Below are 15,007 nucleotides of genomic sequence, written 5' to 3'. Positions count from 1 at the left end.
GAAGAAAGACCACCTTCGCAGAACCACACACTGCCTCTGGGAATGGCCTATGTGGATACAGGTGTGACGGGAACACACAAAGAGAGTTGGGGGGGGGGGGGGGGGCAGAAACACAACACCGTAAAACAAATTAGTCGCATGCGTAAGGTTGTGTTGAGTATTTTTAATGGGGTTCAGTAAGCCGCCGCGGCGCCTGAGTGCTTGTGGTGCTCGGCTGCTGACCCGAAAGGCACGAGTTCGATCTCGGCCGCGGCGGTCGAATTTCGATGGAGGCGAAAGTCTTGGGGCCCCTGTACTGCGCGATGTCACCGCGGGTTAAAGCACGCCGAGGCCAGGTGGTCGAAATTTCCGGAGCCTTTCACTAGGCATCCCTCCTAGCCTGGGTCGCTTTGGGACGTTAAACCCCATAAACCATAATGGGGTGGCAGTCGACTAAATACACGACTGCGGGCAGAGGCCTCAGACACGAACGTAAGGTCTGAAACAAACACAGTATTCATTTTAAGGCGAGAAATTTAGAAAACAAATCATATTTATTTATTATTTATTTGAACATACTGCTAGCCTCACATTTGAGGCCGTTGCAGGAAAGGGATACATTACACATTGAAAGCAACAAACTTGAAGTAGGCACGGTCATAAGCAATTTGAACTGATGAGGCAGTAGATATGCATTCTATCTTGGTTTATACAAACGCTAAAAATTGCAATAAGAGGAGTAAATGATAGGTTAGAATATTTAGCAGACGAAAACAGAAACAAAAAGCTAAACAGTGGGTACATATTCAAGAAGCAAATGATAAGACGCATCGTCTTTTGGCAAATATCAAACGAACAAACAGACAACGAAATCAAGAAGCAACATAGCGCGCATGCGTCTACTATACAGCATTGCTTGATATGTAAGCGATGAAAGTTTCGAGTGATGCGCAATTGACAGCATCGCTAGCCAAGCTGTTCCACTCACGGAGCGCTTGAGGGAAAAATGAGTATCGGAATATGTCGTTGTGGAATCTGTGTTCAGTTAAATGTTTAGCATGTTTTGTTCTGGTGCTACGTGTATTTGATTCCAGTAAGTACTTACTTGTATCGATTTTCATGCAGCCATTAAAAAGAAGGAAAAGAAACTTGAGGCGCAGTAGTCTGGCTCGACTTTGTATGGTAGGAAGGTTGGCTTGCCTTAATAGTTCTGTAGGTGAGTCATGACGGCGATACTTGTTAAAAATGAATCTAACCGCTTTCCTTTGAACACGCTCCAGTTCTCTTTGCGGAACAGGAACCAACATATTATTCCATACTCCAGTATAGAGCGGACAAGTGACGTGTATGCTGGGCGCTTAGTATCGACTGATGCAGATCTAAGCGAGCGCTTGAGCGAGTAGAGAGCTGTCATTGCTTTATTAGCGATATATGTTACCTGTTTGTTCCATTTTAAGTCTGATGAAATTATGATACCTAGGTATTTATACTCTTGCACGTTCCTTAGCATCTGTCCTTGTAGATAATATGGGAAGTTCATGGGTACTTTCTTATTCGTCAGTGTCATACAAACCGTTTTTTCTACGTTAATTCCCATCTGCCATGTTTGACACCATTGTGTTATATTATCAAGCGCACTGTTTAAAGTTGTCTGGTCGTCACGGCAGGTTATTTCTTTGTAGATGATGCAGTCGTCTGCAAACATTCTTATAGTTACGTCAGTGCTATCGGGCAGATCATTGATGAAAAGAAGGAATAGGAATTGAGCAGCAGCAAGTGAACAAGGACTCTGAAGAAACATACAGACGAGCATGATGCTGCACTGACAACTGAAGAAATTGTTTTAAAAACCGCACATTTACCCTGAAGAACAGGCATTGCTCCGAAAGATAATCTATCGTCTTCTGCTTACATCGCCCCGCAGGTACATGAGTTTTTTCGATAGGCAAATCGATGGCTTGCTGATGCATTGCTTTCCCGAATCACGGGTGGCCCAGGCTTCCAGGATCTCTCGTGCCAGCTGGTCTTTGTTCTTGTTCAGCACCTGCACGCGGTGGAGGTCAGCGGGGCTTGTTTGCTTTTTGAACGATTCGCAATCCCTGCCACGAGGTCATGTTACGATCAGGATTTTTTAGGGTTTTGAAGTAGTGTCAACGCTGATCACGTTTGTGAAGTTATTTTTTGATTTTGGCTAAAACAGTGGCTCAATCACCAATTGAAAGCGCGATGTTTAAATCTCCCGCGCACCGCGCGAGCTCAGCAGAGGACAACAGCGGAGAGGGAAACCTCGTCCATGTCGGCCAACGTGACGTCACGTTGAGGAGCCGGGGATATTTCGGCGCTCCCGAGCGAGCTTTCAGCGCTGTTGTGACCTTCTGACCACGTGGGCCCGATCAAGCAGCAACCGTGAAAAATCGACGAGGCCGACAACCTCGCGACGGCGGTGGAGAAGTGGGGTGCTTGGAATGTCAGCAGCAGGAATGTCAAGGGCCATTGTCAGCAGTAACCCCAGTGAAATTCCTTGAGCGGAGGTGACCACGGCAGTAGCGGCGAAGGCCGGAGACGCGCCGGAGGTATTGTCCGAGCAACCACAGCGGAGGCGACGTGCCGGCGCCAGTCACGCTGGCGGTTAATTGAAGACTTCTGTGTCCCCGACTCGCGTTCTGGACAATCGGCGGGGAAGCAAGTTCATTCACCTGCTGGAAGACTTCGGGGGATTCCTTTCCAAGCCGGGCTGGATAAGTCAGCATCTCCCCTTTCCCATCGACCCAGCTGCGAGAGAGGGGAACAGCTCGCACCTGCCGTGCCGTGGGTGGTAACACGAACATCCCCTTCGGTCCATCCGATTGGACAGTGCTCGTCGAACATTATTCCCCAGCCAGGGATCTGGGGAATCCGAACGATATTTAACTCGGCCGTGAGTGTGGCCGAGAGAAGCCTGCTAGCTCCAGTCGACTTCGGTTGACGAAGACGTTCCCCTTCCACTGAGAGCCATTCTCAGTCCCGCTCTATGTAAATAATGTAAATAAGTGTATAAAGTTTTTCGTTACCTTTCCTCTCTAAGCCCAGTCTCCCATACTCCTCGTCCCATCACCAGTCTCCGGCCATGCTACCCGGGTCGCAACAGCGCGCGTTGTTTCTCGTGCTGCATGCGTTGTTCCTCGTACTGCGTGCGTTGTCACGTATAGGCACCCTGCACCCGCCAGGCACCGCCACCGTCGAGACTGCGTTGAGCTCCCCCGCGCGGCCAGTTCCTCGTCCCTGTCAGGAAGGCTCGCCCCGCTACTACGGCAAAGGGATGGCGTCTGCTAGCAGCTGCCGCTGTTCGTAGAGGCGGGATTTCGACCTATGCATTCATGAGGCTGAAAAATTCTTTCGAAGAGCGAACGCCAGGAAAGGAACGAAGCTTTTTGAAGCAGGCCATGCACAAAATGTGAAAGAGGTGGTGTCGTGCGACGGGAGCGAAGTAGCAGCCCGGTGCATTGCGCAGACAAGCATCACTGCGCCACCGAAAACGATCAAATTAACGCTAAGAAATATTTCTATCTAGTGCCTGTCAGCGCTGCACTCTCACTCATTTTTTTTTTATGTAGCTATCTTCCAGTAGACAGCTTGTAGCCGCGAGCTGCAGTTGCAAGGCAGGCAAATGTAAACACGCTGCTGCCGCTGCCGTGTTTTTTGGAGCGGTGTGAAACGCTCCCCAAAACGAGCCACCCGCAAGCCTGGGGTGTTGCTGTATTTAGAAAGGCTTGCCCTGAACTTTTATAGACGGCCAGGCGGCATAAGAAGGTAATTGGAAAACTCCAGTTTCTGAGCGAACGGCGCAAACCTGACTTCATAACATTCTCGTTTGCCGCACCTTTGGTGTTCTATGTGGGATACCCTGTTCAAACTACGCCTTGAAATGATGCGCCCATTGCGTAATCTGCCACTTATATTTTCTCTTTTTTCGGCAACTGTCAGGCCATTATCGCTACGACACGTGCGTCAGTATTTTGGTGATATGAGATGTCCAATGAACGAGCTTTTCCAAGCAGAAGAGAATGCAAGCTGCGGTGAAGCGCCTGTGCGCACTGAAACTCCTGTGGAAAACATAAAACTTTTTGAGTGGAATTCTGCAAAAAAAGAGTATCCCGGCTACTTCATGCAGGATTCTTGCAGAAAGCTCGTGCTCAAAAAGCGGAATTTCATTGCAAGGTTTGTTTAATATCTACGCATTTAGAACAAGTGCCTTGACTCTTCGGCATTAGGATATACGATTATTGTATTAAAGTATCACCCAGTCGTTCAGACGTGGAGACAAAGATTTATCAGCAGTATGTTGCCGTTGCCCCTGAAAACGTGCCTTTACTGTCGAAAAAGACGCTGGACGACAAGGCACAGTGGAAGCGTCAAGCATTCTGCGCATAGCTGGAACTAAGATAAACGATTCTTTGCAGCGCAAAATTTGTCTCCTTCCTAAAGTGTGACTGCGGGCGAGTTTCGGTGTGGCTTTCTAAGCCCACTTATTGTTGACAGCCAAGTCGCGGTGACCGGAAATCGTGGGTGCAAGAAGAAGGAAGGGTTCCCAGAGAGCCATTAGCATTCCTCCGAGTCTGCTGAATTTGCCATGCGTCAAAAACCTGTCTAGGAGGTAATGCATGAGTCAGGTAAGCGTCTTCCGCACGGATTTGACCATTGTTTGACCAGAAACCGCGCGCGCGTGTTGCCCGTCGCGAAGGGTGGGCCGTCTCCCAATGTCACGATGGAAATCCATAAAACCTTGTCCGAGGCGAATTTATAAATGTGTTATTGCATCCTACAACACAGCAATGTGTTCTGCTGTTGTTAAGTGCCACTTTGTTCCCGGGAAGGAGGCACACAACTGCTTAGCGACAGCGCGCGCAACACAGCGGGAGCTTTCGGACTGCCCCCGCCTTCCTGACAGGGACGCGCGCGCTGCCGCCAGTGGCGCGCGCGTCGCGCCGGAGTTAGATGCGCAGGGTGCCTATAAAGCCTTTCAGCCGACCATGAGAATTAGGTTCAACACGAGGTACTGTTCTGCGTTCGTGTCCACGAACAACTACGGCCGCGACTGTGTCCTTTTCCACTGTTTTCCTCAAGATCATAAGCTCGCAGCGCAAGCGCTCGCTGCTGTGACGGAGAATTCAAGCCTACCAAAGCAAGCGTACTCTGATCGAAGCACTTTCATAACAGTGGTTACATGCAGAGCTTGTCCCTAATGTGATCTCTGGAGATTACTGTCGAAAAGGCGCGGCTGAACCATGACAGTTCCTTCGATTTTCTCGCGCATGAGAGGCGTGTCACCATTCCGAAGAAGCGCCTCTTCTAAAAGTAGAAACATGCTCACTTAGCCCCTGCAGAAACGTTATGGAGGCTCAAGCATGTATCACTCTTCTCAGCTTAGGTGCGGCCAGACCACCTGAGACGTGCTCAGCAAGGCTCGGTTAGTGATTTTATACGGAAGTGTCTCCTGCGACCCGGTCGCAATAACGCAAGCGTTATTTTCACCCGTGACGTCGCATCCGGTTTAAAAAATGACGCCACGTCCGGCCATTTTTTTGTTGTTTTTGTCATGTTTGAGCCGAGCTACAGCCGAGTGGCCGAGCCAAGCATTGCTTGCAGTAGGAGAATGGCTGGACGGTGGGAGCTACGCGCGCTCGTGTTGCCCGTGAGCAATTTCTCTGTTCTTCCTGTCTTTTGGTATGTATGTACTGTATGTATTGAGTGATTGCCCGTTATAATGCATTCGGCATTTCATTTTGAACTTCCTTGCGCCCGAATATTTTGTGTTTGCAGATCACCAGGACTAGCACTGAGCCCGCTTGACCGGCAGTGGGCACAAAGGCCCTAAAGGTGAGACTCGTCTCTTTTATCCTGAGTTCTGCTCAAAAGCTCAGTGCAGTTCGATAGAAAAGAATATGCGCCGAGTATATTTTTGTACCTTTTGTCAGCCCGACCCAACGTAACTCTTGTTCATGTAAAACAGGCATGTTTAGCGTGCGCCCGAAAAAAAGGCGGGAAACTTTTGACAACAGTCCAGTTGAACTAACCGTTTATGCGGTGAGTTTTGTGCGCGGTCCGATTTTTGTGCCCCCGCTAATAGAAAAGTGTATAAATTACTGATTTAATGGTTCATTTTACAGTTGTGTTGCTGTTTATCCATACGAGCCGCTTTCCGAAACAGGGGCACTAATTGCGGCGAGATAAACGATTACGCTTTGGTGTCTGCAGCGCGTAAACATGTTCTTTTAAATTTATTTTCATTTCAGAAAACGGCACTTGAAAAACCGAAATGCAGTTTACTTGTAGGCACGGACCTTCCCGATTCCTGCATCGAGTCCGGCGTTCTCTTGCTGGCGCAGAGGCTGAACAAAATGGGACGATAGAATGCGGAAGCAGCAAAGGCTTTAAGGCGCCACTAGGTGAGCTCTCCACCTCCTGTGAATTTTAAAACTAGTGCTGTGCCACCTGCACTGAGCTTCGGTATTACATGGGGAAGGTGCTTGGACCCACGTAGCTAACGTGATGTCCTTTGATATTTTTGAAGCTTGTGAGTTGCATAAAGCTCACAAGGCACTGTTGCAGTGTGTGACAGGTCATTGGTCAAATGTTTAGGGGAATCCCCCAAGGTGGAGTAGATTTGTAATAAGGGAGTAATTACTCATTGGCATCCACCCGAGCGCAGCCATACGGCTACAGAGGAAAGCTACACAGCTTTCTCAGAAACTTCGTAGTTAAAGAAAAATTCGTCCTGGTCCGGGGTTCGAACCCAGGACCACCGCTACACCGGAGCAGTCGCTCTACCAATTGAGCTAACCAGGACGGCAAGCTTATGGTAGGGCGAGATCGAATTGATCAATAACTCAAAGTGGGAAGTGTTGGTCAAATGTTTAGGGGAATCCCCCAAGGTGGAGTAGGACGAATTTTTCTTTAACTACGAAGTTTCTGAGAAAGCTGTATAGCTTTCCTTTGTAGCCGTATGGCTGCGCTCGGATGGATGCCAATGAGTAATTACTCCCTTGTGACAGGTCATTGTGGTAATGATGATTATGTGGCCATTTGCTTTGCACGGGTGAGTGGCAGTTCTTCGCCCTGGCTGTCAAGTAGAAAGAAAAAACAAAGAAAACGTGGGAACATTAACTCTCAACATGGCTTTCACCTGCAGACCCCAGGTGAACGAAGCCTGCCTGTATAGTAAACAAAGCAACTCGGCTGTTATGGATCTAGCAAATTATAATTTTGAAAGTGGGCCTCCTGCTGGGAAACCGGGAACATTTGTGCCCCTAGAGATAAGCAGAGGCGAGAAGCCATAGGCGAATGTAGGTAGGCCAGGTAGCTGAACGAGGGAGTAGTTCCCATATTTGAAGAACACATGGGAAGACAAGGACGAGGCGTTGTTTGTGTTGTTCCTTCTGTGTTTGTCTCTTTTTTTTTTCCCCCACAAGTAAAAGCCGATATTTGTTGTAGTTTCACTTTTTGAGGCAGCCAAAAGATAGAGCACAGGGATGACTCACACAGCATTAGTGTTTTCGTTTCGTTCCTACTGTTTTGTGTACTTGCACCTCTTGACCTCAAATGCGGCATTGTCATGATCTTACGTGGCGCTATGCTGATAAAAGATGTGTGCGGCACACCTATGGGTGTGTGGCGTTCAGGTTCAAGCACGAATGTAGGGCTTCCAGTGCAGCAGGAATTATGAGAGGAAAAAAAGCCTCAAGGATGGGGATGGGCAGTTTAGCTCTTCAGTTTGCTTTTTGTGAAAAATTCTGTGGCAGGAGGTTACATGTCAGCCCACCCCTTATGTAATGCTGCCTTTGGGCCGTTGAGGTACAGATAAACTGATAAATAAAGAACAAAAAGTAGTTTCTGTTCAAACAGTATAATTTGCAGCTTTGGTGGAGGATTTTCTGTGGCCCCTTCAGGGAGTGTTTACCCAGAAATTGTAGTTATTCCTTAATGCCTCTTGGTCCGAAGAACCAAACAGTAATCAATTGCCCTCATGCCTCTTGATGAGGGAATCTGAGAGGTTGAAATGATAATTTACCATAGCTGTGAACAATAATGGCTGGGTGTATCGCCGGAGAGAACCGAGGTCATCTACTGGACTGAGTGGTAAGAATTTCGGGTTGGTTAAAGCACAGATGGCTTAACATCATATCGCCAGATCTTGCACTGTTGGCGTGTGTGATTGTTGCGGTGTGTGTGGCTGGTGAGCTGTCAACTTGGGTGTGACAGAAGTTGTAAGCTCAGCCAGACATGCCTGTGCTGTTTGAGCTCTGGGCTAGAGCTTTGAGCGAGGCCACTGCATTGTGTCCCTGTTGTACATTTGGCTTTTGTGATGCTCCAACTTCCTCCTTCCCCCACCTTTGCTCGGAATGTCGCCATGGGAGTGAGAGAAAGTGGTGTGATGTAATTAGAGCAGTGGCATGGCCATAAGATCCATCCGCACAGTACCACTTATAGGTTGTTTGCTGGTTTGGCACCGCCGTCAGGATTGAGGTGAGTTGTGAGTGGGCCACTGTAGAAAATGACATTAGAGCAGCAGCAAACGTGGCACCAATGGTGGAGAGCAAACTTTGATGTCTGTGTTGCCATTGTTGTCAAAGTTATCTGTGAGGCCATCAAGGGCAGCACCTGTTCTGAATGCATCGCATAGCAGTAGATCAGAACTTCACCTTTACACTTGGGTCATGGGCCTCACTGCAGGAGGTGTACCAGTCAGTTCAGATTTCACGTTGAGACGCATCAAATTCAGCAACCTTACTACTCATAAGTACAGTGAAACCTCATTAAGGCGTACCTCGTAGCACTGCAGAAAAACTATGTGCAAAGCGGCAATATGCCCAAACTGAAAGCGGCCTGAATATATCCACTTACCTGGTAAAAAATGATTCCTGATCAATTTTTTAAAATGTGCACTCGAAACCTTTTAACTGCATAGCTACCGTTCAGCCTCGAATGTGGCTTGAGCAGGGTATGTAATCCGAAGGCAAAATAACCGCTGGTCCTTAAGGGTCCTTAAAGAAGGCAATCGTAGCAGGGGGCGGCAGAAAGTTAAATGGGCGGATGAGATAGGAAATTTGCGGGGAATACGGTGGCCGCAACTGGCGAAGGACAGGGTTAGTAGGAGGGAGACATGGGAGAGGCCTCTGCCCTGCAGTGGGCGTAGTCAGGCTGATGGGGATGATGACACTGCCATCCTGCTGCAGAACATCTGCAAAGAGCCCTTTACAGGCAGCGTAGCTGTCAATACTGAGAGCTTCGCCCTGATGTGACACACTGCAGCTTATTTAATTTGGGAAGCACGCTATCCATGACAGCGTTGGTAATATGAGAACGCAATGAGAAGGGGCTGGACCACAGCTGCACAGTGGCGCAGATCAGCCGGCAACGCAGCAATGATAGGTGCGGCGCATGGAGGAAAACTGAAATCTGCTGCAGAAAGGCCAAATCATGTGACAGCGATAAGCAGTAGCTATAGCAGTGGCACATCTGCATGGCTAGGGTCGTGGCTGCTCGTACACCAGCACCTGCAAACAGGTTAGTGACGAGCCTCGGGTGTGGTGGGGACAGGCTGGCACCCCCCTCTCCTTGCAATGGGAGGGAAGAGTTCTCTTTCCAGATGCGTCAAGCAGCTGCAAGTAGCCTAGGCATGTCAGCAACATGTCTTATTATGTCAGTGTCGCGTATGCATTAAAGCACTCATGAACTTTCCTTTTAAATAATATGCATTTTAAAAAAACTGTGCAGCCAGTAGTTTTTTAAACTTTGGCACATCCGTATCTTTACCTTCTCTCAGTATTGGTCACCTGCTACAAAACTGGAAAACTGCTCCTAATGGAATTTTGGCTTGCGGCAAAGACTGCTCCAAAATGCTCGTGGCCATTCCCTCCTCTCCACATGCTGTGTGGTGTGTAATATTCATTTTTCCCATGGGCATTGTCACATATGGCAAGCTGGGTGGTGTGTATCATTTGCGTAAGGACTTAAGGGCACTGAGAAATTCCCTAGGCAGCTGCTTGGCCACCCACTGATTTCAAGGTGATTGCACTCTGCTTTTCAATGAATGCTAAATCCTGACGCAATGGTGTCTGCAAATTTTTTTGCCACCTTCCCCCCTCCCCCACTTTTTTTTGTCTCCTTCTTTTATTATTTTTTTTTTCTTGGATGTTGCAAGTGCTGTTTTATGCAAGAAGCTTGAATTAGGAGCTTTGAAAATTTTGATTGCTGGTCTGCACGTGATTGTCTCCATGTCCAGGTTTTGCGCCATTTCCTAATCCCTGGCATTTTTTGGCACTTTCACTTCATTAAAAGTTTTGTGTGTGTGTGTGCTGGCACAAATTTTGGAAAGCTCTTTTTCTAGCGCTTGCAAGTTCTTTCCATGTTTTCGTTTTTCATGGGGCTGGAGCTTCATGGCACGTCCAGTCCATCAACTATTCCTTGGCGTTTTGATACTTTGTCCCATTGCATTTGTGTAGTGTGGAGGAGCCGCCGCTGCTCTTAAGATGCTTTGTCTCCTTGCTTTTTTTCATAGCCTTCTTCGCTGTGCTCAGGTGCATTTGGGCAAAGTATCGAAAAATGATGACTAGCTTGGCTGGCATTTCTTCTTAGTCAATGAATGCACCGTGCCGTCAGAATTTGACGAAATTATGGACATGTACACCGGGGAATCGTTTCAGAAAGTTATCCAGGATTTATATTGTGAAGAAAAATAGTGTAACACGCATAATTTTTGGGTTTGTATATGGCAGATTACACGAACCAAGAACAGAATAGCAAGGTTCTGCTATATTTCTCTGAAGGGCTGTGATGGCTTTACAGGGTGTGAAGGACTGACTGAAATTAACGCAGTGGTCTGCCGCAAGTTTCAGCGGTACTTTGAGTGCCCAGCACACGGTCTGTTCACATTGGCGTGGCATATTTTTGCTTCTAACATGTGTGAGGCATGGCAGCCTGTCTGTTTTGGGTGTCTTTCTTGTCGTCCATGATGTGAGCATTGTATATACTGGTTCATTCTGTACAGGTTCCCGGACTCTAGAGTAAATTTGTGCTGGTGCATACGAATGGACATAGCTGCATTCAAAAGTATTTTCTGTGGAATAAGCCGTAGTCATAGCAATGTGCAGAATTCATGCACTTTCAGTGTACTCATGCAAGGAGCCACGCCACCCTAGCGTGGCATCAAAATCAATCTGAAAATCTTGCTCTCAGGCCTCGTCAATCTTGTGGGCCATTGCAGAAACAAACAGGCTAGTTTCTCTGTGGTTTGAGCTGTGATAAGGTCATAGGAAGCTGATATTTTTTATGGAAATCTCTTGGTGCTTGTCCCATGGCATTGCTGCTGTCGAAAGGGATGCCAGTGTGAGCACAGGGTGCCTTCATTGGAAAGGCAGGAAACGGCAGTACTTTTCACTGATGGAAAAACCAACCTTTGAAAGCCTGAAATAGTCTCTGGCAGTACGATGAGCAGTTTATGAATCCCCTGAAAGCATGCAGAGTGTTTCGTTTAGATAATTTTCCAGCATTTTCTCAAAGTGCTGCTCTTTGTTTCTTCTGTAAAAGCACATATGGCCACCACTCTTATAAACCATTAAAAGAGAGCAGAAACTTGTGAGCATAATTTTAAGAAACTTCCAAATCTAAGAGCCCAGATCACTGAGGCACTTTTCGTCAGGTGAGAAGGAAAACAGCTGCCGAAATTGCTGCACAGATTCCGAATTGAAATGTGCCAGCATCTGTGGGCCCGTTATGGCTAGGGATTCCAGTGTGGTGAAACCCATACACAAAAGTTAAGCAGGCCATGTCCCGTCAAGAATGGTGCATCTGGGACAGCATTTCACGGTTGGATCTGTCTCTAGGTGTCACGAGGCAGCGTGGAAGACGCAGTCTTGTTAAAGCTCTCACTCGCGTTGTAGCTTGAGCTGCTGTTCATTGATTTTCCGTGTAATCTTTTGTTTCTCAGCAGTGTGCCACATCACGTCATACGCCTTTTCAGTGTGAACTGTGGCAAGAGCATCTCCACTTGCCACCTTACAAATTCAAGCTGTCAGGTTTTTCCCTGCACACAGTTATGCTTTAGGCAAATTTTACAATTCTACATGATTTCCCCTCATTCACTGAGATGCTCAATAAGCATTAGGATGTGATAAATTATGAGAAGTAAAATATTGGTGTAGAATATTCCGTTTCATTGCTGCATTTTGAGGAAACATGTTTTTATTGTAATTTTAACTATCTGTATTGATATCTGCTGAACTACTCTAGAATATTCAATTGTATTTGCCGTGAATTTTATTGCTATTATCTGCTTCAAAATGAAAAAATTGATGTTGCCACGCACTTGGTAGAGAACATCAAATGCTGGGAAGAATAAAGAAAAGGGTAGCCACCTATAATAAAGAGATGGACTTCGTAAAAGGAGCTTTCTCGAACAGGGGAAGCAAATCTCTTTTCAATGCAGCTTCATTACTTTTTTTCTGTGAATTGATCATGTATACTGTCCATTATTATCGCCACTATGTTTCTCGCTTCGGCCGTCGGGGATTCAAAATGTGTAGCTTGCTGGACGCCCAGTTTTAATTTTCTTTGTTGAATGCTTCAGCTCGCCTAGATAGCATATTTAACGGCTACATTTTAGTCTTTTTGTCCGCAGATTTTTGTTATTCCGTGCACACCGCAAGGAAACTCGACTATGTAAACCACGCAGAAAGATATTTGTTTGAGTGGGATTAGATTCTTATTTTATGTGCAATATGGATAGCAGCAATGCACTGCACTGGGTGCATTTCATCCAATGCAAGCAGATGCTGCTTTCAGTTGGCATCTAGATCACAAGGGCTTATCCAAGCTGCAACGGGAACAGGAGCATTGCTGAGAACTAGCTCTAATTTCATACGCAGCAAAGCACAAGGAAAGCAAATATTTATTTTAAAAATGCATTGTACAAAACAAATTTTATCTGCTTGTGAATGCACAATATACTCGCGAGATCACCAAAAAGACTCCCAGAAATTGTTGCACCCTTTTATCCTTTTGGAATTGGCAGAGTGTTCCAAAGCTAAATACAACGCTGAAATCACGTATTCGGACTGAGATCGTCCCAAGTGAGCTGCTTGGTTTCAGAACTCAACGTTGCCCCTCACTCGCTTGGCTTTGCTAAGCATATTGTAGTACCGGCCGGCAATTCGAAAAGCCCTGCTATGCACAGCATGTGTACGAGAGCAGACGACGCAGCAGTCCCTTTGTCTACTTTTGGAGCCCGCGTGACCAGGGTGGATGCTCTTGGGAGTGACGTCATAACACACCCCGGCGCTCAGAAAGCGAAACCGCTCAGTATAAGTAACACGGTAATAAATTATTTATAGTGCATATATGAATCGTGCAGCATGTGTCATATGTGCCCTGGGGCAATGCAATATTTGAAACAAAGACGCCAACCAAAAATTTGGTGTCCCCCCATTTTAAGGTTTTGGGTTTAGTATATGGAGCTTTTGACCTCCTGTGTGCCAGCGTCGGAAGCTGCAAAAGGAAATGCGGCAGTGTTGTGGGTTGGCCAAGCTTAACTGCCAAGACTTAATTTCATTCTCTTAATTAGTACTGGTCTGACCCAGTGAAAACCTTCCGTTGTTTGTCTTGACTATTTTCATTCTCTCTTGAGGTCTGTGCACACTTCTTTTTGTGTGTGGTTCTTCCAGCACATCTTCAACTATGTTGCTTTTATCCTTTTTTTTTTTTTAAGGTCTTTCAAAATGTCCATGCACAAGGCCACTACAGGAATGCGTAGGCTGCTGCGATAGTCTGTTGGGCGATGTTTAACAGTACCTTTTGCTGGGCTAGTTGGTGTGACATTGTGTTCAGGAAAGTAAAAACAGCGCTAAATTCTACACAAACCACACAGAAAGACTGCAGTGCCCGTCTTGTCCGTCTTTCTGTGTGGTTTGTATAGAATTTAGCACTGTTTTTACTTTCCTGAACACAATTGGGAGATGTTCTTATCTTTTTCTCTCTTGCATGCATTCCATTTTTTGTTGTGTGTGTGCATTTGTTTGTGGGTTTCTCCTGGTGGTTTATTAGTTGCATTTTACTTTTCTGAGCTTGCCCATTTTGTTTTCTCTTTTCATGGCATCCAACCCTGCATATGGCTGACACTAGGGGAGGGACTGCAGCAACCGACCTTGCATGACGCAGCATTCTCTGGTCCAAGGCACCTATTCATCGTTCCAGGCTACTGGCTCAAGAACATGCTCACAAGTCTGCATCTTAGCCTACAAGCAGAATTACAATATACCCATTGCTGCCAGAACTGCTGTGCCAAATAAAGTATTCCTACCAACGTGCCTTGTCTGGATTAATGAAGCATATGAATAGATTACTAACAACTTGGTTGGCCCTATAGAAAAATCATGTTACAAAACAGTAGGTTGAGACCATACCCAGCCTCCACTTTGTTTCCTCTGCAGAGCTGCATATTGCCTTTCTGTTTATGCCCCTGCAGCAGAAAATGCTGCACAAAGTTAATGAGGAAAAGAAATTTCACTGACAAGCTGCTCTGAGACTACTGCTAAAAGGGTACTGAAGCCCCGTGAAAATGTAGATCAGGTAATGAATGTTCGTGGGTGCTGCACGTGTACTTTCGATGCATAGGAGGGACCAGTTTCAACTTTTTTTGACAGGTAGGTAGCACCTTTTCTGATTGCACCATCCCTTGATGCGGGATGCTTCTGCCTATACCACCACCTCATTCAGCACTGACAGTGCTAGGAAAGCTCTTGCTGAATATTGTAATCTGGGTGCTTTTAACTGAATTGTCTTTGTAGGTATTTCAAAAAGGCTAGGCAACCATCCTAGCACTACTGGGTTCCAACCCACCGCAAATGAGGCAGATTCTGTAGCGCTTGGCTCTCGCTCGCAGTTAGTGAAATTGGTATCTCCCTAAACTGCACTCTGAAAGAGCATAAAGAACACTCTTCCACGGTAATTCATGCCATGCAACATGACATGGAAAACATCACGTGGCTAGTTCATC

The 15,007-nt window shown here is 46.6% G+C and overlaps 1 long non-coding RNA gene across 3 annotated transcripts; it reads left to right on the top strand.

The window, feature by feature from the left end:
- The first annotated feature begins 5,435 nt into the window (after window positions 1-5,435).
- LOC149367848 (uncharacterized) lies at window positions 5,436-14,275 on the top strand. Of its 3 annotated transcripts, none has more exons than XR_016288177.1 (4): window positions 5,436-5,650; window positions 5,779-5,835; window positions 6,252-6,404; window positions 14,134-14,275. It is a non-coding gene; the product is annotated as an uncharacterized LOC149367848 (long non-coding RNA). The 3 variants fall into 3 exon arrangements; XR_016288176.1 differs by having other exon boundaries at window positions 5,436-5,682; XR_016288175.1 differs by having other exon boundaries at window positions 5,593-5,835.
- The last annotated feature ends 732 nt before the right edge of the window (window positions 14,276-15,007 follow it).

Source organism: Amblyomma mixtum, chromosome 1 (genome assembly GCF_055824585.1).
Source record: "Amblyomma mixtum isolate Tamu chromosome 1, ASM5582458v1, whole genome shotgun sequence".
Lineage (NCBI taxonomy): Eukaryota > Metazoa > Arthropoda > Arachnida > Ixodida > Ixodidae > Amblyomma > Amblyomma mixtum.
This window is presented reverse-complemented; position numbering and strand designations above follow the sequence as displayed.